This window comes from Struthio camelus, chromosome 4 (genome assembly GCF_040807025.1).
Source record: "Struthio camelus isolate bStrCam1 chromosome 4, bStrCam1.hap1, whole genome shotgun sequence".
NCBI classification, from domain to species: Eukaryota; Metazoa; Chordata; class Aves; order Struthioniformes; family Struthionidae; genus Struthio; species Struthio camelus.
Window position 1 is genome coordinate 19088404 of NC_090945.1, and position 24612 is coordinate 19113015.

Consider the following 24612-nt stretch of genomic DNA (forward strand, 5'->3'; position numbering starts at 1 on the left):
GTACTTCACTGTGCTTCCTGTACCTTCCTGAGGTTAGCAATGGGGAGCTGTTAGTAACCACAGTGCTGTGACTAACTCGACACACCGCAATGCACTCACGAGAACTTTAAGATCCTTTTCTGAGCATCACAACCCAGCAGGCAGGATGGGAAGGGCATCACTTTTCTTCCTTGCCTTGGGAAGGCTGGGCTGCAGCCAGCAGGGAGCTGGAAAGAGGTGCAGACAGCAGCTACAGTAATTCATATGCTATGTATTAGCGCGCCTTGAGAAAAACTTATCATAGCAAACTGCAGAGAAGTATCACATCAGGGAGTTGCTGTGCTTTTGGCAAGGCAGAGGGGGTATAAAGCAGGGCTGCCAATTCCTCCTGCTTACTTGGTCATGGTCCCTTTGCTCACCTGACTGTTAAACAGCGACTGTGCGTGTGTATCCTCAAAGCCACACTAACCTAAAGCCACCTTCCCTATTGCTTCGTAAGTCTTCTCCCCAGAAACAGACTATTACCAGACTATTCTCTGTTAGCCCACTGCCATACACCTTTCTCATTGACTTTGCCATAACAGTGTCTAAGAATCATTCCTGCCTCAACAGCACTGCGTTTCAGAGGATCCTGCTCACTCAGGGATCCCTCCCACTCCGAGTGGGCTGGCCATCCTGGCCAAATCCCAGCCCTGAAGCCAGCAGCTCCCCTGCCCATTTGCACCTCTATGCTCAGCTCACCAGCTGCAGCTCAATAAGGCCAGCTCTCTTCCCCACCTCATTCTGCATCTCCTCCTGCACTGTCAGCTGTTTCATGTCTTCTCTGCTACATACAGATTTGCACCAATTTTAAAAATCATGTTATTTTGAACAGGTGAGCTTAAAGTAATACAAACTCTCAGAGTAACTCTGGAGGCTTTCACCTGTGTCCTTTGCAGGGGCAAGCTGACCAGACACAATAACTACTGAACTGACGTTACATGGACCCCTCAGGGGGCTGCAGTGCAAGTACTTTGTTTAATTCAGCTACAGTACGATCAGAGCAACCAGCATGCGCATGTGTGTCCCACTGACCAGATCATTACGGCAGAGGATTCGGCCATCATGTGGTGCACAGCTAAATAAGCACTCAGGAAGAAACTCTGCATAGACGCATGTGAAGTGACCTCATGTAACACCCAGCCTTAGGCAAGAGATGGCTGAACTGAAGCCCCTCCTGCGATAGGCTGGGCAGCCAAGCAGAGGCAGCTCGTCCCAGACGGCACTGATCAGAGCAAGGGCAGAATCCATAGTGGTGCAGTGATTTCATGCCACATAAGGATGTTAGCTTGACCCTGGGGGACCATGGTCTAATACAGGCAGCGATGTTAATCTGAACTTACATCAAAATCAGCTGTGTTTGAGTTTTTCCCCTTTTAAAAGGCTTTTACTCTGTAACAGGAGTAAAGCAAACGTCAAGAGGACGGTTAGAACAATGGTCAAAATAGTCACCAGTTGTCAGAAGCAGAACTTAAAAATTACCAGGTCTCCTGTACCTCCGTGTATTGGTAGGATATCACTTTTTAATCACTACAGGCACACTGGGCTCCTGATTACCAGTTTCTGCCCATATACCCCCTTTTCTACCAGCTGTTTTTAATAAAAGTTGATATGTTTGTTCTTCAGAGTCCATGCTCTCATAACTCAATACTTACCTCAAAATGTACATAGCCCCTGCATTCAAAACTGTTTCCCCCAAAAGGCACAAAGTCAGTCATGGTCACCAGGGAAGGAGAAGCATTTAAAAAGCACTTACAGGATTCAGAAGCAGTAGTCCCACTGACTCTCAGTATGACTTCTGATGGTAAGTCTCTTTGAGACTTTTGAGAATTTCCTTTTCAAAGGTTAAAAACTGAAGTCTAACCGTCTTGTAACACAGACTTGGGTGAATTTTTACCTTAAGCTGAAGAACAACACTACAGATCACTTCAAGTCACAAAGGAGAGACACCAGAGAGCAATGGAGAAAGGCTGCAAGGTTCAGAGTGAAAACTGGAATATAGGGGAAGTACTGGACAAAAGAAGTGGGGAACTGCCACAGTCACGTGAGCACATCCTGAATCCTAATCCCTACCAACATCCAAAACTTTATGACATTAAGTTATAAACCATTTTCAAACAAGGGAAATACTTTCTGCATGTTTAGACACATCTCCCCCACTTTGGGTGACCCCCTTTGAGACAGGCTTCTCCAGCAAGACCTCCCCAGTCCTGCATGTCTGCCCCGGGGTGAGCTTCCAGCCCTCTCTCTCGGGAGAGGGACTGGGATGAAGCTCCTGGTTGTGGCTTTTCATGAGATTTTACATCACTCCCATTCTTCCCACTGGCCCCAACTCCTCTCTGCTTCTCGTGGAAGATTTTACAAACCTGCAAAGGACTCATCCCCGGTTTGGGAGCTGAGCGCTTCCCAGAAGAGGCTTCCTCCAGCCCTGCCAGCCTGAAGAAGGAAAAATGCTTTCCTGCTAGCCAAGGCAAGACATGGAGCTCTCCTACCGAGTCTGGTGAAAACAGGTTCAGCCCAGCTCACTTGCGTGTAACTCATTTAGGATATCTTCAGGGTAAGAGAAGAGAGCTGGTCTATCTGATCTGCTGAATTACTAACTGCAAATGCATCATCTGCCCACCTTAGCCCAGGGATCTGCACTGAATCATTCACAAGACAAGGCTGGTTTCCACAAAGCCTCACACTAGCATGACTTTTCAGCTGAATGAAAAGCTTTCAAATCAGAATGAAACACCAAACAGGAGCTAATGAATACTGCACCCTCCATGGTTTCTTAGGGATACTACAGTTTATGCTAAAACTTGGAGACACACAAGCAAAACAACAGGTAAATAGTGGTTTTTTTTCCCTGAAACTAACAGCAGTAATACGACTTCAGGGACTGGCTTGCAATCCATTAGCAAGTGGGGTGACTTTCTGGTACTATTCAACTCTTTCCTGAGCAACTTCAGTGGCACGCCCACTTTCTGCTTTATTCATCTATAACAAACTGACAGCTTTCTCCACTCAGGTGCAATAAAAAGTTTGGCTTAATGTATTAAAGGAAAGGGATAGGGAGTGGGTTTTTGCTCAAAGTACTTCTAATGACTACGCACAAAGCTACACACAATCATTTGATCTATTGGCCCAGGCCAGCGACGCACACTTGCGTAGTAAATTCATTTTGGTTGATAAGCTTTCCATTTGACCTTTTAAACACTAACATGCAGCCTCAGTCCTTTTTCAGCCTGACAACTGACATCTATGGCATTAGTGACTCAGAAGCTCATTGGATATCTAGTGAAGTTTGCAGGCACACAGAATAACGTGGGTTTTCTTGTTAATTTTCCACTAATGCTCTTTACTTCCTTTTAAATTTATTTTAAGTAAGTCTCTTATTAATATGCAAAAGATAGAACCCCTTGATAACATACGTCATCTGGTCTGCTGATGAAGAAATTAATTAATTACAATATGTAAATCATGGAGCTAAGACAAGGCATACCATACCACCTTATGACTTTATGTTCTTCCTTTATTGATATTTGTATTGTTTGCAACACTCTTTCAGTGATAATTTGCTATTTATTGGCTGAAAATACAACAGTTTGTGCAACTGTTTATGAATGCTTGATAATATAATCATATCATAGCACTTGTGGTCAAATGCAACTTCTATGGCATAACGGCAAATACAACAGAATGAGGACCAATATGACCGTGTTGGTACTATCATGGAGCTAGCACAGTTCATTCATGCTTGGCTACTTATTTTAGTCAGAAATTGTGGCTGCAGAAGTGCATCTGAGGGATTATTTTGGCAGAGAGCAAGTCTGCTTCAACCAAGAGACTATATACGTGGCTCAGGAACGCTTTTCTACAGAGAAACTTCCCAGAAATTGTTTCAGGACCTCCTGTTCATCCCTATCTTAAAAAAAAAAAAAAAAAAAAAAAAAAAAAAAAAAAAACAACACTTGCTCAGGTATGAAACAAGAGAAGATGGGAGGAAAACAGAGGTTAATGGTGAAAAACTAATCCAAGGGAATAGAGTTTGTAGAGAAAAGGACTGTGCAGGCACACATCATAAGTTTGCCTGTGGCTCTCCCTGCAGTGAGGTTAGTTTTTTCCACACTGAATGGTTTGTGAAACAAAATCCAGAGATGCAATAGAACTTCAGTAGGAGCAGAATCTGTTTGGTTCATTAAAAAGACATTTCTGTAGCAATGCCGTGCAATGTATTTGGATGTTTTTTTTTTTTTTTCCGCAATGAACGGAAGCCACAAATGCAAGATTTTCTCTACCGTTGAACAGGACAGCTTTTGTTTCAGAGCTCCCAGACCCGGGAGGTCAGCATGATGCTTTGAGTTTTGCTTTAGTCAGTTCAAAGGAGCTGTTAATGAAAACTGAGAACTCTCTGACAGGAATTGCAGAAGTTGAACAGAATAATTAGTTTCTCCCTGCTCTCCCCCCCATAGGTATGATTTTTGGGACAGGCCTTGTGAATATCTAGAGTGAAAGAAAACAGAGTTTTAGTAACATACTTCCAATTTTGACCTATCTCATGCTATGGCTTAAGATAGGTTTTATGTAAGAGAATAACATTTTATTTTTAGAATAAAACAGGCATCTCAAAAAATAAAAGTAAAAATAAATTCTTCCCCCAAATTTGGGAACAGCACGGATAACTAATCTCCTGACTTCAGAGTCAAGAGCTCTTTGGAGGCACAAGAATATTGCCAGGGAAGAACAGCAGGCCTGCAAAGTCAAGCTTTCACAGTTAAGAAAAGCCAAAATTGTTTTTGACCGTCCAACCTTAATTCAGTCCCCTGCTGAATTCAACAGTTATTTTGTAACTGCACATCCTTACACGTTTTTCTACAGCATTGCTGTTACTGACAGGAAAAAGAGCTCAATTTATTGACCTTTCTCATTCTTTCTGTTATTTGTTGTACCATGTAAATCCAGCACACGTTCTCGTACGAGAGGCCTCATTGCTTTTTTATGGAGCACTCAAAGCTCCTCGTTCCTCACAAACATCAATACGTTTAACCTTCAAGCAGCCAAAAAGCAGCACAGCATTATTTCCCTATTTCACTCATGACATGAAGCACAGAGTGAGAATACAAGCAAGATAATCAAAAACATCAGTGAATTTTACATGCTCAGAGCCTACTCTTTCTGAGCATCTAGTATTTTGTACCAATACTTAGCACAGGACACAGCTTTCTGACATATTGCTAGCACTCACCTCTTTGTCAGGGTCTCAGACCGTCTAAGGTGAACATCCAGAAAACGTGCAACATCCAACTCCCAGTCAGTCAACCTTGGTCCTTACAGCTTGCTAAGCATCACGTACTGTTCATGAGCTGGAGGCGGGGGCCTGCGCGGGCAAAAAGACTGTTGTGAGCATCCTGATAGAGCAGGTATGTAAGGACCCACCAGGTGGAAGGGGTGGAGGAGGAACCCAGGGAGCACCTGGGTGGGTGGGGGATGGGTGAGGGGCAGATAAGCAAATTAGGGGCAGAATTAATTGTTGGATGAAGAACAGGTGGGAAGGGGTGAGAGGACACAGGCTGACTTTGGATTTGGTCATCAAGGGAGAAGCTGGAAGCCCCACACCACTGGACAGACAGATAGCCAGAGTTTAATGGCCAAAAAGTTAACACTCTGTAATGTCTTACACAAACACGCACGCAAACAAACATAAGCTTGCAAGCGGGGGTTACACAGCCAAAAAATAAAGTACAATCCCCCCCTCCCCAAACATCCACTCTTTTGAGGGAGTCTGGCTCAGAATTTGCAAGCTTCTGGGGACTTGTAAAGGCCTTGCTCACAGTACAAGCCATAGCCACCACCTCGTCCTGACACAAGGGCGAAGGCGTGGGAGAAGGATGCAAACCAGCCCAGCGTCGCGCAGAAAGGAGCTGAAATGCTGCCAGGGTATTTCTGAGCTTTGAGTACAGGACTTTGAACTCTGAACAAGCTTCTACCAGGATTTATTTGGGAGAGGCAGATGCCCAGCTCTGCCTTGCCCTGCCACCGCCCTCAGGGGCACGGGTGCCTCCCGCCCTCCCCTGCTCCCTTCTCTTTTCCACCACTGCCTGTATTTTGGCTCATTTTTCTCCCTTTCTGGTCCCACCACCGGGAGCCTGCCAGCACTCTTTACCACCCGGCTCCCGCCTTGTCCAATCCATCGCATCTGCCCTCCCGCCCTCTCTCTCCCAGGACCTCTCGTTCACTAACACCTCCACTTCCTCTGCTAAGGATATTAAGGGAAAGATTATTAAGGGGATACTAGGAGAAAGTCTTGATTTTAATTCTGAAGGCCCAGCCGGCTCCCCCCAGTAAGACAGCACTCTCTCAGCTGTAACCTGGCCGCGTTTGAGGACGCTTTCCCGACGCAAGCACGGGTGCCTCTTTCCCTCAGACAAACATGACAATCTTGTTCCAGCAGCTGGAAGTGTTCAAGGCTCTCCGTGAAAGAGCTGTAATGATCAGAAATATGTATATATTCTTATTCTCAGAAGTGGATCAATTACTGTAACTGACGTTCAATAATAGCGATAATCACTCTGCTGCCTGGCATGAAAACCTTCCGCCCGTGAGAGCCGCAAACAGAAAGCGCTGGGCAGAAGTCACAGCGGGCACTTCAGCCAGCACTGGCTGCACTCCCCACTTCAGACTCATGTGCCCCCCCCCACCCCACCCCCCCCGAAGGCAAAAGCCCTATTTTTTTGTTTAAAATAAATCACTCTGAAACTGGTGTAGGGCTTTTAGGAAAAACATGCCTTGAGGGTGAAGCCAGGTTTTCTCAGTAGGTCTTTAATGATTAACTCCTCTTCATTTGATATGATATGTTGTGAGCCCTCTGCTGCACATCTTCCATTTTATGAGAATGTCAGGAATTTTGAAGACCAATATTGCAAATTTGAACTTAAAGGAATCAAGCACAGTCTATTTAGGCAGAAAAGTATGCAGTCTGTAGCGGGAGACTTCTGAGTTCGTATCTCGTTGTACTGATGCTTTTTATTTTCTTTTCATATTGTTTTTTGGCACCATATCATGTACCACTTTTATCAACTTTTGTCTTGAAAAAGCAAGCCTCTTCTGGTTCCCATAGAACTTCATTCCAGTAAGCATGTGTGCTCATGACCTGTGTATGTTTTTCATCTTATATCATCCTTAAAAATCGTGTTCTTACCCCATGAATGCATTGCTGTTTTTCTTCCTAATCATCTAGCTACTTTGTCAAAGGTTACATACGGTTGATCAGATATGTAGTAAACAAATGCTAATGTCAGTCTCAGTTCAATTCTGAGTAAGAGAAGCCCCCACAAGCCAACAGATGTACTAACATACAGGCAGAACCAGTGGGTAGGCTGAAAATATTTTATTTTAAGAAGCCTCTTTGCAGAGCCATGCGCTTCCTATACCAAAGAAATGCAGCGCTGCAGACATGAGCTTTTCTCTTCAAATCACTGATACAGGCAAATGGCTTAATTATTATTTTTTCCTTTTTCCCTTCCTGACATTTGCACTTTCATGGATGAGGAATCTGGAGGGAGAACGCACACGAAGGAGGTAAGACAACAGAATAGCGTTTGTTTAGTTTTGGGAAGACTCTAGCCCTTGTTTAAGTGGATGTTCCTTCCGTGTATTTCTAAGGGTAGAATCTGAATCCATTTAAGATCTCTGTGAATAACTCCATGTGCAGATATGTATATTCTGGATTAAGAGTGACGGATCCCCATACAGTTTATCCATTTTTATTCTCCTTGCGTGGGCTGCCAAAAGAGAGGATGAAGATGTTGTGCCGATGACAGTTACTTCTTCCAAATATTTAATTTCTAGGCTTTATAGGCAGGTTTTTCCCAGTATGGAAATTCTTTCTGCATCTTTCTGATAATAAAAATAGTTCATAGTCTCCTACATCTTCCTTTTCATAATGTAATTTTGTCCCAGCTTTTATATTACACAGTGCTAGACCCCTGCCTCTCACATGCCTCATAAACAAAGCATTTTCCCCCTTCATCATTCAACCAGAAAAGGGTTATATTTGGGAAACTACAAGGTTATACCTACAGATACAAAGAAGGGATTAAGAATCCCTTCTTTCGTCAACTTTGACCAACCATCAACACACAGACTTAGTCCTATAGCAATCCTCTGTAACCAACAATTTCAAAGATACCATTCCCTTCTAGTAAAAGCTATAGCTTCAGAACTTAGGCCCTGCCTTGTGAAAAAAGAAGTATTCTTAATTGGAGTTGACTAACTCAGGGTGAAATCCTAGTGGAGATAAGACAGGCTCTGCTCTTCCTATAAACTAACACACAGATTTAGAGTCCTTGGGGCAGTGTAGTATTTGTAATAACAATGATAATCACAAATGCTTGCATGGTATTTTCATGCTTGATGATTCACACTTCTGACCAATATAAACATGCAGTCAGACTCTGCGCAACACGAAACAGTAAAAACGTGCAACTAAAACCCGTCTGACGTCCTCAGCTGCCCACACAATTTCCCTGGCCATGCTAAGGGATGCCAGGGACCTGTCATGTTCCTCCCAGACATTAAGCATGACCCCCGTCCCAAGCCCCTGCACACTCCCAGGGAAATCTGCTGACACGAGGCAATCTGCTCTGACTCTTCTGAAGTGCAGCTACAATAAAAGCAGACAGCTGATCCTTTGGCTGAACGGGCACTAAAAGAAACAATACAAAAACAAACGTGAAGAACCCGAATTCACACTCTCCAGCTGGGGCCTACAGCAGTCACTTGCAGTGCTGGGTGTGCCACAAATTCCCCGGCTGCTACTACCCTGCAGCAGACCTGTGCTGCCGCGTATTTAACCTCCCCAACCTGTTTGCCTAAGGCCAGTAACACCTCATGTAAAAAACTCCCAGATCACCTCCAGCTGCTTTTGCAGCCTGGCTGTTTCCACTGGGCAGCTCTGAGGAAATGACTGTCAAAGCAAAAGCAAACAGCCTCCCCATAGGCACCTAAATATTTCTGCATGGTGGAGTACTCCCTAAAGGGTAAATTTTTCCCATCTCTAAAAACAAGAATTCAGCTCTTCTTATTCTAGGTCATCTATAGAACTACATAGATCACAGATCTTAGCAAAAAGTCACTAAAATCCGGGGTTTTCAGAGTGGTGTTTCTCAAGGCAGGCACTTTATTTGGGTGTCTAAATGAAGAGGACAATTTTCACGTGCATTTTCCAAGACTCGCTTTTGAAAGTGTTGCTCCAGATAGCACCATTACATTTGGACACTCAAAAGCTTATCAGGCTGGTCTGGGTGTTGTGACAGTGAAAGGAAAAGTGCAGCGGTCAGTTTAAGCACCGACTTGCTGAACAGGACGAGGGAGGTTGCACCACCCTGTATCCCACTATCATTACTGTTTTTTGGCTAACTGTAACCACACTGGACTGAGTCACCTAATTCGTAGCTGTCAGTGCTACAAAGCCAGCCCGCAGGCTGGAAGGATCAGCCGAGCTTTTAGACTAAAGCATGCCTCTTTGCTCCCTGCGCCGCTAGGACTGACCTTTCGCTGCAGCTGAAGAGCTTGCAAATAACAAGCTGTAAACGCATCCGCTATACAGCATGCAAAGGAAGACTGTGTAAAACATAGGGCTGATCGCCGGCGGTATCACAGCTTCTGGACTTTGGCATCAAAACGGTGCTTCCCTATGATTTCCTCCATTGCTCAAAAGCCATACCTAGGGGAAAATCCAAGAGTCACTATTTTCAGTGGCCAGTCAGTAAACAAACTGCCTTTGGCAGAAGGTTTCATTACCGCTGAGTCAAATTCAGAGTACCATTTTGTTTTTTAAGAACACTTTAGCTTCAAGGCCTCTGAGTCCACCTCTGACCAGGCTAAGACAGTAGCCCGTGTTGCGTCTCGACTCGCAGGGAGGAAAAACACAGACTTGTTTCCATTTTTCTCTGTTCTCACCTGAATGACTGGATCAAGGTTAAGCAACCGCAGACAGGAGGAAAAAAGATCACTGAACAGAAGTGGAAACGTGAAATACGTCAAATGATACTCTTATTTTGTCATCAGAGGTGCTTAGGGGTTGTGGCCAACAAGGCAAGAACAGACAGGCAGTCTGCAGAACGGGAGATTTCTGACGGTGAAGTCCTATTGGGGATTTTTGGGACAGCTACATATGAGACACCAAAGGAATGGCTCAGAACTACTATCCCCACCTACAGTGTTTCTTTTCCTTTACATTTACGGTAACAATGTTTGGGCAACAGTTTGTTTTTTTCAGTTCCCGCTTACTATTCATTGTGAAACTTGGTAAGATTGGCCATGTTTTAATGTTACTCCACAAGCATGCGGATAAAGATATTTTTCTTCAACACTTTTCTGCAATATTTATGAATCTATCCAATTAGTTGGGTCATTCCTTAGGGCAAAGAACATGGCTGGCATTGGTCTGGCTACCTTCTGTCATCCCTCTCATTTTTACTGCCGTGTATAAATCACACACCAGCGTTTTCTGATATTTTGTCCAACTGCTTAGATACTGAGTATCAAAACTAATTGCAGAAATCATCATTGCTACAACAGTTGACTGAAGAATAGGCATCGTTTGGAGCAATAGGCAGAGCTGTAAGAACAAATACTAAAGTAAAACTCTGTAATATGAACAACAGCATCACAACAAACTACAAAGATCAAATCACAGACTGAAGTATTCCAAACTATTTAATAGAAATAATTAGCCTGAAATGAAAGCTTCTACCCTAAGCCCGATTATGTATGCAAAGGAAAGGAATTAATTTGTTGATATTACAGAACAAGGCAACTTTCCAAATTTTGTGGTGAATGCTGCTATTCATTTTACTTAGTAAGCGTTAAGATTCTTTACTTTAATTCATCTAGGTCTTAAATTCACAGAAATGTAAATTTGTATTAGCTTTACATTCATTTATATTAAATCGCTTTATTTAATGCAATTGGGAAATGCAGGGCATCTTTAAATCTTAGTCTGCTCAGTGAAATTTGACCTTCACCTATATTGAAGGTATAAAGTAAAAACCTCTCTTATTCCATTTCCAGTTGTGGAAATAATAGCCAAGCAATCATTACTGACAAGGTTTTCAGAAGGAAAACACTTGCAGGAAATAATATAATTTTTAAGGCAAGCTTTAATAAGAATTTTTGGTGTCTTTGGATTTCTTTGATGTATGGGATTTACCTGCTTCTGGAAAGCTCCCTCGTGGCTGAACACTGCTTTGGTGGGCAAGTTTATCTTTGCCTTTAGTTAAGGCCAGATTTGCAAATTGTCCATCTACACATTCGTGAGCAAATTTTATCCTCAAAAAATCAAATCTGTGAGCAAAGCGGAGACAGAATAAAAAGATGCAGCTCCTTGCATATGGGGTTGCAAAACGTGAGGCAAAATAGCCTAGATTTTTATATTTCATTTCATTAAAACAAAATGTCTTCAATTAAATCCCTCATGATACTTGCCTTGATCACAAATGTTCTTTTTAAATCACTGCTTCATTGCTGTTCTCATGCCTAATATTCTTGATGGTAGGTATAGCGTTCAGACTTAGTCATAGCATACCCATCATTCGTTGCTAAAGGGGTAAATTTCTAAACAAAAGATACGGCCTGGGCACCTATAAAGATGATGCGTGAACATGTGCATGCTCCCGCTTCCACAAAGCGGCACAAGTTTGCTCACCGACCTTTGCATTTTGAAAACACTGACAGCGAACAAACTGATGCCAGCATGTGCCCAGGTGTTAGCATGTGTGACCACAAACCCCAGCAGGGTTTCTTGAAGGTGCAAGTTTTGATACTTGTAAACAGAGAATTGTTTACTATCAGCTTCTGAATACTCCCAGATCTCCTGTCACTTAGAAGGGGGCACAGATGTGCACGTGAAAAACTGCTGTCACCCAGGCAGAAACTGCAGTTCTCTGTTCCAGTAGCTGGGAAGACCTAGGGATGTAAGTGAATCAAGGTTTGTTAAGCGCTGCTGGATCTTGTCAGTCTGACTGAAGCTGGGTGGAAGCCTCTATGAGACATCACTCTATTTCTTTTCGAGCTGAGTAACTACTGCTGTTACTGCTGGTTTTGAACTCTCTACAGTATATCCGTCTCCAGTCTGACAGCAAACGCCCCAGAACAAAACATACTAGTTCACTCTTCTGTGTAACAAATCACATCTACCACTTTTTCTGTTTTACAGTAGAGTAAATAGATCGGAAGTTTGCTGTCTATGTTCACCTTAGCATGTTTTTTTCTGGGCTCTGTTGCCCTCCGCTGAATATGCATGCCACCTAAGAGCACTTTGAAATACTCATTCCAGGAATAGCACAAACGCATTTAGTTTAGACATTAAATCACAGAGTGCAACAGAAAGATGCACAAAATTACTTGGGAAATTAAAGTTCGAAAGTTTGGCAGCAGATTTTGGCAAATGATTGTTGTCGTTAAGATGCAGTACCAGTAGCTATCTAAAGAGAAATGGTACCTTTATGGGAAGCCTCAGGAGCCAGTTCCAGGACAGAAACCTCAGCTCTGATCCAGCCTTTCTTGGCAGAACAGATCTCCCACCCGACTCGCCAACCCTCAGCCGTCACCGCAACAGAATGGACCGAGGTGGCTCTGGAGGAGCACATCCAGTGTAATTCGAGATGTTTAACGCATTACTACACTTCACTTGAAGCTACCACTTCAGCGTAACCTACATATGAGAACGGTCACAGCAAGTCTAACCAAAGATCCAGTTCCCTATCTTTAACAGTGGTCAAACAGCAGGGAGGAAGATGACAATCACGGCAAGCACTCATCAGCGGAGACACAGCACCTGGGTGTGCAGCTGAAGTTACCCGATGCATCTTACTACAACTCAGCGAAGGGCTGTAATGGCAAATACTCATTTGACTGCGCTGTGTCTCTTCATGGCAAAAGTAGGATATCCGCAGTCAGTGTTTCATCTTCCCAACAGTCCCCACTTCTCTCTGGAAGTAGCTGACATCCTTGCTAGGCTGACCATGGTCTAAGTCGTGCTCACAGTTAAAATTCACTTTCTTATGCATAAGCCTGGCAAAAGCTTCTCATTTAGCACTGCATTCTAAAATGGGATCAAGGCTTCTCTTTCTCCCCCTTAGAGTTAGTACTTCATTGGTGTGAGAGCTCACAGAATTAGAAAACTCCAAAGACATTAAAAAAATGCATAGCTGGTTTTCTCTCGGTGATATATTCAGTTTGAAATTCAGCCACAGTTGAGAGATTTTGGTTTTTTCCCACACAAATAAGGCTACTCATAGTACACTAAGAAGAATATCTTTGAGAAGTCTACACCTGGAAATTGGTCGACAGGTACATCAACAAGTAACTTGAATAAAGCGTACAGATTGTGAAAATTAGGTTAAAAGGCAGTTTTATTGGCTGACAGTCCTAACAAAGGCTATATCTGGGGAAATCACCAACGCATACGTTTTATGTGCACATGCAGATCTCTTTGCACACCATTGCTGCCGTTGTGCCTTGGCCGACGAGGAAGGTTTGCCTTGTCAGTAGCAGTGCTCTTGGCCACGCTCAGCGCTGCCTCCTTCCTGCTAGTTCCCCCTCCCACCAACTTCACAAATATGAATCAAAAGTCACTCATAAAAAGGCTTCACCATAAAGCAGCTTAATTTCTAAGCTGACACATTGACGAGCTAGGCCATTTGACCTCATGTGCCCTCTTTTCTGCAATCCACAGCATGCACATACCTATCACACCTCGTAAGCGATAGGTCTTCACTGCAGTCCTCACTTTGCTAACTTTTATCACCTTCTTAATCATACTTCCTCCCGCACTAACCTGCCGCACTAACCTGCGTGACCTGGAGGCTGGCAGAGGAGCCGCGTGCCATGCTCCGGGCTGAGCCCGCAGGGAACGTGCCGCGGAGGCTGCCGGCTGCCGCAGGGCTCCAGAGGAGGCATGCGCCACTTTGCAGTTCCTTTGCTTGCGCGTTGTAGCAATACTTAGTTACTTTGCAGTTTTTTGGGAGTTAATTTGGAAAAAAAAAAACCTGGTAGGAAAATGCAAGATAAAGAGTATTTACATGCTGTACTTACAGCTTTTATTTAAATTAGGCACAATTTGCTGTGAGCTTATTGCCCTGTTGATATGCTTTATTCCTGATCCACCAGATAGCTATGTGACAAACCCTGTTATTGTGATCTAAAATATTTAAAAATAAAATATACACACACGTATACATACATGCTTACATACATATACATAGCATTTGCCCAGGCTAAGGGAAATGCAAGCCTGGATCCGGCCTAATAGAATTGAAAATCAGCCCAGAGCCCAGCAGAGGGAGCATGAGCAGCCCCATCACTGCCCCCCCCCACCCCGGGTTTGAATGGTTTCTTTTTATCTAGCTTATCTAATTTAACCAGAGATGACCTTATCAGTGTGCCTAATTGTTTTGAACCTCACAAGGGTCTCGTTCCTGGTTATACTGAGGCAAAAACTTCCAAAGGTTGACTGTGCATTGTGTAAAGAAGGATTTTCTTTCACTGGTTTTCAGCTTGCTGTATTTTTATTATGTTACTTGTTCTATTTTATTATGTATTTACTTACTTTTTCTAATATACTCTGTAGTCTGAAATACAAGATATGCTGTGAATTCTTGATGAAATAAGCCAAAATAACCTTCAAATTTATCAGTGAAATAAAGCCATCTTCCAGAATGAATCAATAAAACTGCTAGGCCATTTTAAAGTAAAATGATACCACATTGCCAGAATGACAACCACAGAATTGCCTCACAGATAATAATCCAGAATACGGATTTGAGAAGCCCCATATAGACTTTCTACAGTGAATCATCTTTTTTTTTTTTTTTTTTAACTGGGGGTTGAAGAAAGGGTGATTCATCCTATTCTGAAATTATTTTCTGTTTCAATACAATGCAACTTTGTTTTCTGTAACATCTTTTGAGCAACGCTGGAAGCATAGAATAGTAACAAGTTAAATCAGTCCCAGCAGAAGAAAAAAACAAGTAAGGGGAAAGGAAGAAACATTTTCCATCTGAGATTTAGGAATAAGTGGAGAATCAGCAAGGCAGAGCTGTACGAACAAGCCTTTCTCGAGGTAAAGAAAATCCAACCTTTTAAAACAGAAGCAATGAATTCTGAAGGCAGGGATGGCAGCAGTCAGTATTAGCTGAAAAGGAGAAACTGGAAGACATGGGCTTTAAAAAACAGTGAGGCCTCTGGGAGTCGTTCGGTAGCTGGGGGAAGCCGGCAGAGCTGCGCAGGGCTTGTGGGGCAGGCACGCTGCTGCTGCTGCAGCAGCCGGCTGGTGACGTTACAGATGTACCAGGGCGGCAGGGAGCTGGGGCGAGAGGGGAGGAAGAGGCGGATGCGGCGAGGCCGTGGAGGCAGCGTGCAACACAGTGGGAGCGCCCGGGGCTGAAGTCCTCCCCGGGCCAAAGCGCACGGGGACAGAAACGCAAAGCCAAGGATGAAACAGAGGTGCTCAAAGAGCAGCTAATAAAAGGAATAAGCTAGCTTTGGGAGCATATGCCTTGCCCCAAATGGGGAAGCACGGCTTTGAGAGTCTTAGCAAGGAAGGTGAAAGAAAACCACAATTTTCTTGCTCAGACAGCTGGAGCAGTCAGTGCAGGCAGCCACTAGCTGTGACTAATGCCCCAGAGATTCCTACCGGTGCAGAGTACCTGCAGGTCCTGCTTCTTGCGACAGGAGGTATGCGCTAGGCACTGAAGTCACTTACTTACATGCCTCCCACCTAGGAATTTAGGAGAAAAATATCACGTGTATTTTTAGTTCTCAGAGCCTTGGGTAAACTGACTTATTTGATGAAGTCATCCCAGGAGAATTAAATTTGCCAGGAGGGATACAAAGGAGTAGAGGGCAGCTGTGCGGTGCAATGGCCATTCCCGAAGATCCACACTTCCCCATGGGGATGCAGAGGGGAGGGCTGGACAGAGGGAGTGAGGGATGATGCCTCCTGGACAGGGTAAGACGGACGGGCAGGGATTTGGCTGGACACGGGCAGCCACTGTGCCCAGCTGGGGGCAAGCAGGTGACACCTACTGGGAGGGCAGGGGCCAACTAGCCACGACAGTTAAGCCTCACGCCTGCTGGGACCTCGGCCCCTCTCCCCTGCTCTGCAGTCACCCAAGTGCCAGGCCAGCCTTCGCCCGCCGGCTTGCAAATCTTACTGAGGAGCCCAAATTTTGAAGAACCTCTTTGGTCATCAAGCCCAGTCGTCAGCTCCCATGGGCAACCGTCTCCTGTAATAGGGCTCCCAAGTCATCATGCTGTTCTTCCAGGCACAAAGCACGTGGGACACTGCTTTGCCTCTCTGGTGTCACCTTGTCTTCTCTAAGACACCCACCGTAACCACATCTTCACTCCTCTCATCCACATGTTGAGGTGATAAAGCGCATCAGATGTGCTTTGTCAACCTGAGACCCTCAGCTGTTGTTCTTATTTCAGCTGGTGAGACCCAGAGTGGAGAAGATCATGTTTGTGATCTTGCAAGATGCTATCTCTGCCACAAGACTCCCCAGCAAATGACTGCCCCCTCACACAATCCAAACAAGGACGTTTACCTGCTTGGTATGGACAGGGAGGCAGAGAGCGCCCAGGGTGCTGCCAGTGCAAGAATAAGAAAGGAAAAGCAAGAAGTAAAGATGTCTTCTTCACACAAGGGAGAGCAGAAAGAGATGGAAGAAATCCGGGGGAGGGGGTAAGAAAACTGTGGGGAGAGAAAAGAAGAGACACTCTCCAAGAAGAGATCAAGACAAAAAGGGATCAAGATATTGCTTCCTCCTATCAGAAAAGTCCCTTATATCTTAACCTATAGTTCCTTTCTTTCCCTCCAGCCATTTATAATGTGAGCACCTTCATACCAGTGCACCTCGCAGGCTTTGGGAGCAGGATGCGGGCGGAAGGCACAGGGCAGCCCTCATTTCCTCTGCTAGCACTGGCCCATGCAGGACATTCCTGCATTTCCCGGATAGTTGTGAGCCCTGCTTCTCACTTTAGATTGCCTGTTCTTGCCATTTATTCAAAATAAACAGAGGAAAAGTACACCTGGGGAAGAGGAAGTGACCTCTCAAGGTTCTCTCCAGTCCTATCCTGAAGTCTGATAGCCCAAATATTTCCAGTGATGCATCCTTATCCCAAATAGGCACAACAGCATCAAAAGAAAGTATGTGGGATATAGTATTTCCATTTTTACCCCACATGTGAGCAGTAAACTTAACAATAGGAGTCAAACCTCTCAGTCCATAAACTCCTGACAAAAACATCCGGGAAACAGTTAACGTGCACTGCATTTAGTCAAAACTCATACAGTGGTTGTTCAGTTCTCCAGTCAGATAGCTGAGGATTATTTAACCACTGGGGGATCTGGGCTGCTTTTCTCGCACTAATGTGGTATCTACACTACTCCAAGCCAACTGTTGGGAGCCTGGTCCAAGACCGATTTCACTCTGGCCACGCAAAGAGCTTGGAGACAAATTTGTGGACTATGTGCAATCAGCACAGCGAGGTGTGCAAGCTACTTGAGAAGGGCGGGCAGAGCAGGCTTGGCTCCACTCTCCCTTTGCACTACAGTACTGCCCAGAGGATTGCTGTAGCTAACATAACTCAGAGCCCTGGTTATTCTGCTGTACGGTACACTGAAAGCCAGGCTGAGCCCTCTGTCAGTACCAGTCAGTTCTTCTGGAAAGGAGCTGGAGAGTACCCTTCTCTCTTTCCTGGACAAAGTGCAGCTCATTTAGGTCTAGTCCTCAGTCTTGTAAAAGACTGCCCATATAAATAGTAAAACTGAGGCTCTTCTGTAAAATTTTTCACTCAAGGCTCTTCACAGGGGAACACAGCTCATTTGTCCCTCCGACCGCACAGGGGAGTGGCACAAAAGGTTTGCCTATGTAACTGAGGGACCCTATGAAGTCCTAGGGCATAAAGCAGCAATGATTATAAGCAGCCTGTGCAAGATTTACTTGCTACAGGTTTTCCATTATTTTTAAACCTCTTGCTGCTCTTTTACTGCTCTGTGTAGGATTTACTAGGATTGCTTTCTGACTTGCTCAGGAATATGGAGCATATGGAGAAAATAAGTCAGCTGAAGAATAATACCTGGTGCTGCTCCATACTTGGTGACTCCATCCTGAGCCAGGCCAAATGAATGACCATCAGACGCCTGCATTGTACATGACCCTCCTCGACTCCTAGCTGCCCTCACGCACAGTGGTGCAGCATATAAGCAACGATATCGTCAGTGAGGAACAAAACACTGTTCAGATCACAGGCATCTGAAAGGTAGAAGCTTCAGGTTATTTGCTTCCCTCCTAGATAATGGTCTATCAAAATATAAACCGCCCCACCCTAGTTTCAAAACACCAACACACAACGCTAAGGTGGGGTAAACCGAGTACTTACCCTCCCTGCCTTTTTTTTTTAGAAACTTTACTCTTCGTCTTTATTCAAGCAACAGCAGTTAAACCACAACGAACATCAGACCCACCTCAAAGAAAATCTCCTGCTTGTTGTCCATATGCAGTAATAATTATTTTTGCGTAAGATATGAAGGGCAGGTGTTCCCTAGCATCGGTACATAATTCAGAATCATGAAGTTGTAGGATGGTGATCGTTAACTAGTGGAGTGAGCCTACTGCAGGTATGCCTGCCTGCCTGCCTGCCCATCCTTGGGATGGGTATGCAAGCTGCTCGCAGGGAAGGTTGCAGCTCACCTGGAGGGCAGCAGAGCAGACTGAGCAGAGAGAAGGTTTGGACGATGCCTGGCGTGGCGTGGGTGCCCCGAGGGACGCTCTGCCTGCTCTCGTGTGCAGGTAGCACACCTGTTGCAGCCACCGGGATCAGGGGATGGAGGGCAGCTTCCCTGAGCACCAGCTCTTTTACTTCTGAAGGGGAGCTTGCCCTGCATTGCTGCACACTTTCTGTAAAGGAGAAAAGAAAAAAAAAAAGGGAGCTACTTCAAAAAAACATTTGAATTAAAACATCTTTAATTTACTTAGATTTCAAAAGCAGTAATGTGCTTTCTCATGCAAAAGGTTGCTTGCCGTAGAAAGTTGTCTCCAGGAGGAAACTCAGCCGTAACCTCTAAACTAGAGAACGGTCACCTCCTAGTGTCTTTTCTCAGTTCCTAAATAAATCCATCAAATCCTTCCCCTGAGCCCTTACATCTCACCAGTTTCAGCCTTTGCTGGGAAGGGTATCTATTTTGTTTTTTGTACAAAGACTGCACTGATTTTGAATTGAAAGATTTCAAGGCATGTCGTTATTTCGAGTAAGAGAGAACAGGGCGCCTTATGTTTTAAGTTACTTCCCACTGTATCCTCTTGATTAAATGAAGGCTATACGCCTTCATAATTTTCCATTTACACAGAATTCCACCAGTTTAATCAAAGTGAAACATAAGGTACTGTTATGGTCCTTGTACCTTCAGATTTCCTGACCGATAACCCACATACTATCCGTTAACCCATTGCATCATTCAGAAGAATAAACAACCTGGGCTCAGCATACAGGAAGCTGAATAAAAAGGAAATAGAAAATATTAGTTTTCAAATATATATTTTGACCTCTGCACAGTTCAGACTGACATATTTTCACATTTTCACATGGTTTTTCTTCAGAAGAAGAGGCTATTAGGTTCACTTAGGACACAAACAGCATTTCTTCCTTTTATTTTTCAAGCATGAGTCCTTTTCATATAAACCACTTTTTGTTGCCTCAATATCGCTAACTAATGGACAGATCTGGTGGTTAATAAGGGTAACAAAAGTCAGACTCACTTCCCATTCTTTCATAATAAGCCATCCAGAATCATTCAGGCCATACTAACATGAGCATACAGTTTTCCAAGCATCTTTCTTTAGTTTAGCAATAGTCTCATACATTTTCCTATTCAGCATGTCCTCTTTTTGCAAGCACTTGGGAAGTTACTTGCTTTAACACTGCCGAGATGATTGCAAACGAATTGCATTGGCTTACAAGGCTGAAATCAATGGAAAATGAATTGCCTTTTGTTATCAATGGGGAAGAGTGTGGTGACCGCACAGGAGGACTGGAATATGCTACTGGTGACAGTGAGGCGAATGGGAAGGCAGAGGTCTTTATCTGCAACTTTCTCCTTCTTTTTGTGCCTTTAAGATTTGGGACGCTGTCACCTCAGATCTCTAACGGCAGCTCTTGCCTGGTGGTTTCCTAATTAGCGGGCAGTTGGCATGCCTCAGCTGGCACAGTCTCTGTGCCCCGGGGAAGAGGGACAGCCGCCGGCAGGAAGGAAAATCCTTAGCGGCTCCCTGGAGTGTCGGTCCTTGGGGAGAACCAGCAGCTCAGGCAGAGCAGGTAATCGTGCACCTTGCCATGCCAGTACACGATGGCCGTGATACTCCTCATGTTTCAGAGATGACAACTCGTCCACTAGGCGAGAGGGAAGACTGTTAACTGCTGGAAATGGGATATATACTGCAATATTATGGAATAGGTTTGTGTGGCACTGAAGACCTGTCCTTCACCCCACAAACACACTCCTCATCTACAAACATGCCCGTCACGGAAGGGGCAACGGCCACTGTACGAGCAGAACAAATTCCAAGTCTTCACAACCTCCAGGGGGAGTAGCACTAGACTAACAATTTGGGCACAAAACAGACGCAATAAAAATTCTGGCAACTGGGCATAAAAGAGTGCTACAATTAAGTGAAATGAATAACACATACGTGTGGATACAGACTGTAACATTCGAATTTTGTACTTCTAATATGGTAAGGAGATCTTTTCTCAGTCTGACCAAAAGCAGGGTATTTAATTCCTCTACTCAGCTCCAGTGGTGAAAACCCTTCCAGATTCTCACAGCTTAGGTCCTCTGTTCAGGTACAGAGCTAAATACTAACCTCTTTCTAGGTACCTGATGGGCCAAGGACCTGGCACACTTTTTCCCAGTGGGAGATGCAACAAATTCATAAGGAACAACGGATTAGCAATCAGAAATCCTAGATTGTCTCCCTGCCAGAAGGGAAATAATACGGTTTATATGATCAGAAAATCAATAATCCTTGTGGGAAAGAGCTTGGTGCTTTAAGAAACACTGGAGTTAGTCATGCACGTGTTCTGGCTGTTCAGTGACGCCGCATAACCATGCTTTACGTACGTCTGCAGTGCAGGGGTAAGAAGGGAGCCCAGTGACATTTTTCCCTTGTGTTTTCTGTTAAGGCCAGTAATAAAAAAGCTAGACTGAGATTTTGATAGCACCGGTCATAGGGAAATTTCATCTAGTCTCCCCAGTTGTACCTCAGGCAGCTCATTCTTGGGCAACAGCAAAACAATGTGGGCACATTTATAATTAACAGATTTGCTGGTATAGCTATGTTGTTCCAACAGCGGACTAAGGACCTAGAGTCAAATTCTTTCACCAGCATGTATTCTTTCACCAGCATATTTCACAGGCAGAATGAGCTATACCGATGAAGGACGTTTGTTGTTGATGTAAGTGAATCAGCATGGGGTGCTGTGTCTGCTAACAGTGATTTCTTTTTCCTCTCCTGACTAACAAAACTTCAGTAACGAATCTGTGCAGAGCAGCCTCAACTCTTCCTTCTGTCTTCCTCCCTTGCGTTCTGGTAGTTTTCTTAGTGATTACAATACAGCCTATACATTTACCGTAACATTCATTTCCCATTTTAGCAGGTACTTACAACTACTATTACATATTCTAGAAATCAGCTCAAAGCAAGGATCTTGCTAAGGGACTTGATCCAGGCAGCATGAAACACCTTCCTCGGAGGGACCTGACAGTTACCAAAAGGAGCCGTTTGCCAACTCTGTTCTTTCTGTATCACTCATTTTTCTGGATATTTGGGGGGGGGGGGGTGGGAAATATTCCAAATACAGTATTTTTACCACTAAACCACAATAGCCTGTTATTATAGGTAAAGCTGGCAGATGTATTAAGTAATGGTCAAGGTTGTGTAAGACTTATTATAAAGGATACTCTTTTCACTTCTTCAATATTTTGCCAGACTTCTTTATACTTCTTCTCAATAATCTCACTAGAAATCTAAGAAATGGGATGTCCAGATTATTTCTAAAGCTGCTTTTGAAATATAGAGCACAACTTACGTAAACCTTCTTCAAAATATATAAAAATGACTCCGGGTTGAGTACAGGTTATTTTGCTCTACACATTTTTTTCATAATATCAAAGATTAACTTTTTCAGTCACTCATATAAACCATTAGCGGTTTGCATCCTAGGTTACTTGGTCTCTAAGACACTGCAGGGCCATGCTTATGAAATCTAATAGTGATTTTTGCTTAAGTTACTGTAGTAAAGTAATGTAACTGATGGATTTGTTCTGAAATTCCTCTAGGGATCAGCCACCACAAAATTAATACAGGCAATACATTAATTTGAGGAGGGTGGACGTGGGAGCATTCTTTGACACAAACTAGAAAGCTGGCGAAGCACTGAGCCAGTAAAGCTGATGGAGAGGGCAGGAGCAGAAATGCCACTCTTCACCCCCGTGCCCCTGGGCACGTGTGTAGGCGGAACATTGCTCTGTACCGTACCCAGACCCGGACCCTGCCAGGCAACCAGGTTGCTGCAGGTCCCCTTGTGTGCATGCGTTTATGCATGGGCACGTTGACTTCATTCAGCCTGGATCCCACTGAAGTCAGTAGTTTCTCTCCTGAGTAAGCCTGAGGGCATCTTACCCTTCCATACGCACAGCGGAGGTCCTCCATACAGCAGGAGTTCACTTCTCTGCTTCCTTTCTGTACAGCGTTAACATAAGGAAATAAGTACTTGTACTCTGAACAACTTTTACCCTTTTTGACAAAACAGTTTTCCTCATCTCTGAGACACGCTGCTTTTCTTGCGTGATGCTAAATGGAAAGACTGGCACCTGTAAATAAAACTATGACATATGCATAATGAAATACTGCTCACCACAGCATCGGCCAGATTTTTTTTCTAAGTCACTGTTGCATTTTGCTACTTCTCTACAGAGAAGTATCCCAGTATAAGCCAGCTACGTAAAGAGGTGAGAAAGAGCAAGAAAACAAAGCAGTAGCTGAGCAAAATTGTGTAGGAAATCTTCATCTTTTTCTCTCAGCAAAGCATCTACATGATTACCTTCTGGGGACGTTAATTTTACTTACATTCCTGACACTATTCACAAGTCCACTAGAGAGCAGCTATGCCTCACGTTTACTGTGGTTTATTTTTGTATTAGTTTCTCTGACATTTATTGCACTTATCTCAAATGACTAATCAGGCCTGAAAAGCTGTCTCAGTACTGGACTGAGAAAAGATGGAGGGGCGGGTTCAGTGCACTCTGATTCATAGCAATATAACATACCCCTCTTTGCACTGATCTGTTCCTGTTTGTACCAATGCCCAACATCATTCTCACAGAAGTCTTGACTCATATTTCAGTCTGGGATACTACACTATATTTAACCTCAAGAAATACAAAGCTGAGCTTCAGGCTTTCCCTTAAACAAGCCCTGAGTGCCCCATATCGTGTCCTCTCTTTCACTCCTTCAGGAAAGCAAGGAATAGAGAGTTTTCAGAAGACGTCTAGAGCAAGAAGCAGCCACAGCGCTCACTGTGCTTCCCACGCCTAACCTGGTCTTTCCAATGAATGGTTAAAATGGGAACTGAAAAATGGCTACATAAGGCTCTTTTACCCCATTTCTGCTATGGGCAAAGAAGTGCTGTGTAGGTCTAAAGAACTAGTAAGACACAGCAGTCCTCATCAACCCATATTAGGCCATCTTCCATTAAGTTATGGAAGATGTTATGTAACACATGAGAATATTTTACGTAAATGAGAAGACAACTTCTTATTGCGTTAAATATTGGCTCCTCCTGAGCATTCTTATCTTCATGTTTGAAAATAAAAAGATTAAGTTTGTCTTTTTTTAAACCTCAAGGATCAGATTAAATAATACGAAGACAGAGCTTAAACTCCAGCAGCTCATGATTTACCTTCCTGTCAGGGAAAAAAGTCAAGGAAATTGCTCCCTCTCACAATACCTGATAAATCTAAATTCTCTTGTCTGGTTTGCTAACGCAAAGAAAATTGCTCTGGCCCTGCTGGAAGCAGATGAACATTGTCACAGCAGCAGGCTATCATCTTTTCTCCATTTCCCCACAGCTAAGCAGATGGGCATTTGTTCGCTCTTCCCTGGGCTAACAAGGAAGCCTCTGGCAGACTGCCTGCAGCTCCTTGTGACAGTTACCCAAGTCTTTCAGCTGGCACGTCACAGTGAGGACTAATGGCAGGGGCAACACGCCGGGGAAAGCGGGGCCGTGGCCTGGGAGCGGCGCCAGGCTCGGCCGTGGCGAGCGCCAGGCAGCGAGCAGCAGCGGGAAAGGGCCCTGCTTCCTGGGCTCCTTCGAGCCCCAGCATTTTCTTCAGCCTGCGTTACCCTGGGCCCTTAGAGACTGCCTTAAAGTGCTTGTGCAATTCTGCTATGGGCACATAGGCTTGCTGACTGCCCTTGTTTTTTTATCAACTCATTTAACCTTTGTGCCTGAAGTAGAGAGGACAAGGATTCATCTCAGAGTTTA

General features: G+C 44.2%; 1 protein-coding gene across 1 annotated transcript in view; it reads right to left on the reverse strand.

Annotated features, from left to right (window-relative positions):
- BBS12 (Bardet-Biedl syndrome 12) overlaps positions 1–24612 on the reverse strand; it is a 66025-nt gene that overhangs the window by 27148 nt on the left and 14265 nt on the right. Inside the window, exons 6-12 of the mRNA XM_068941629.1 lie at positions 19472–22808; positions 18762–18968; positions 18148–18323; positions 13857–14054; positions 9553–9727; positions 6372–6485; positions 5249–5380 (exon numbers count right to left, since the gene is read on the reverse strand). The gene's annotated coding sequence lies outside the window, so the exon portion shown is untranslated. The remainder of the gene's footprint in view (positions 1–5248; positions 5381–6371; positions 6486–9552; positions 9728–13856; positions 14055–18147; positions 18324–18761; positions 18969–19471; positions 22809–24612) is intronic.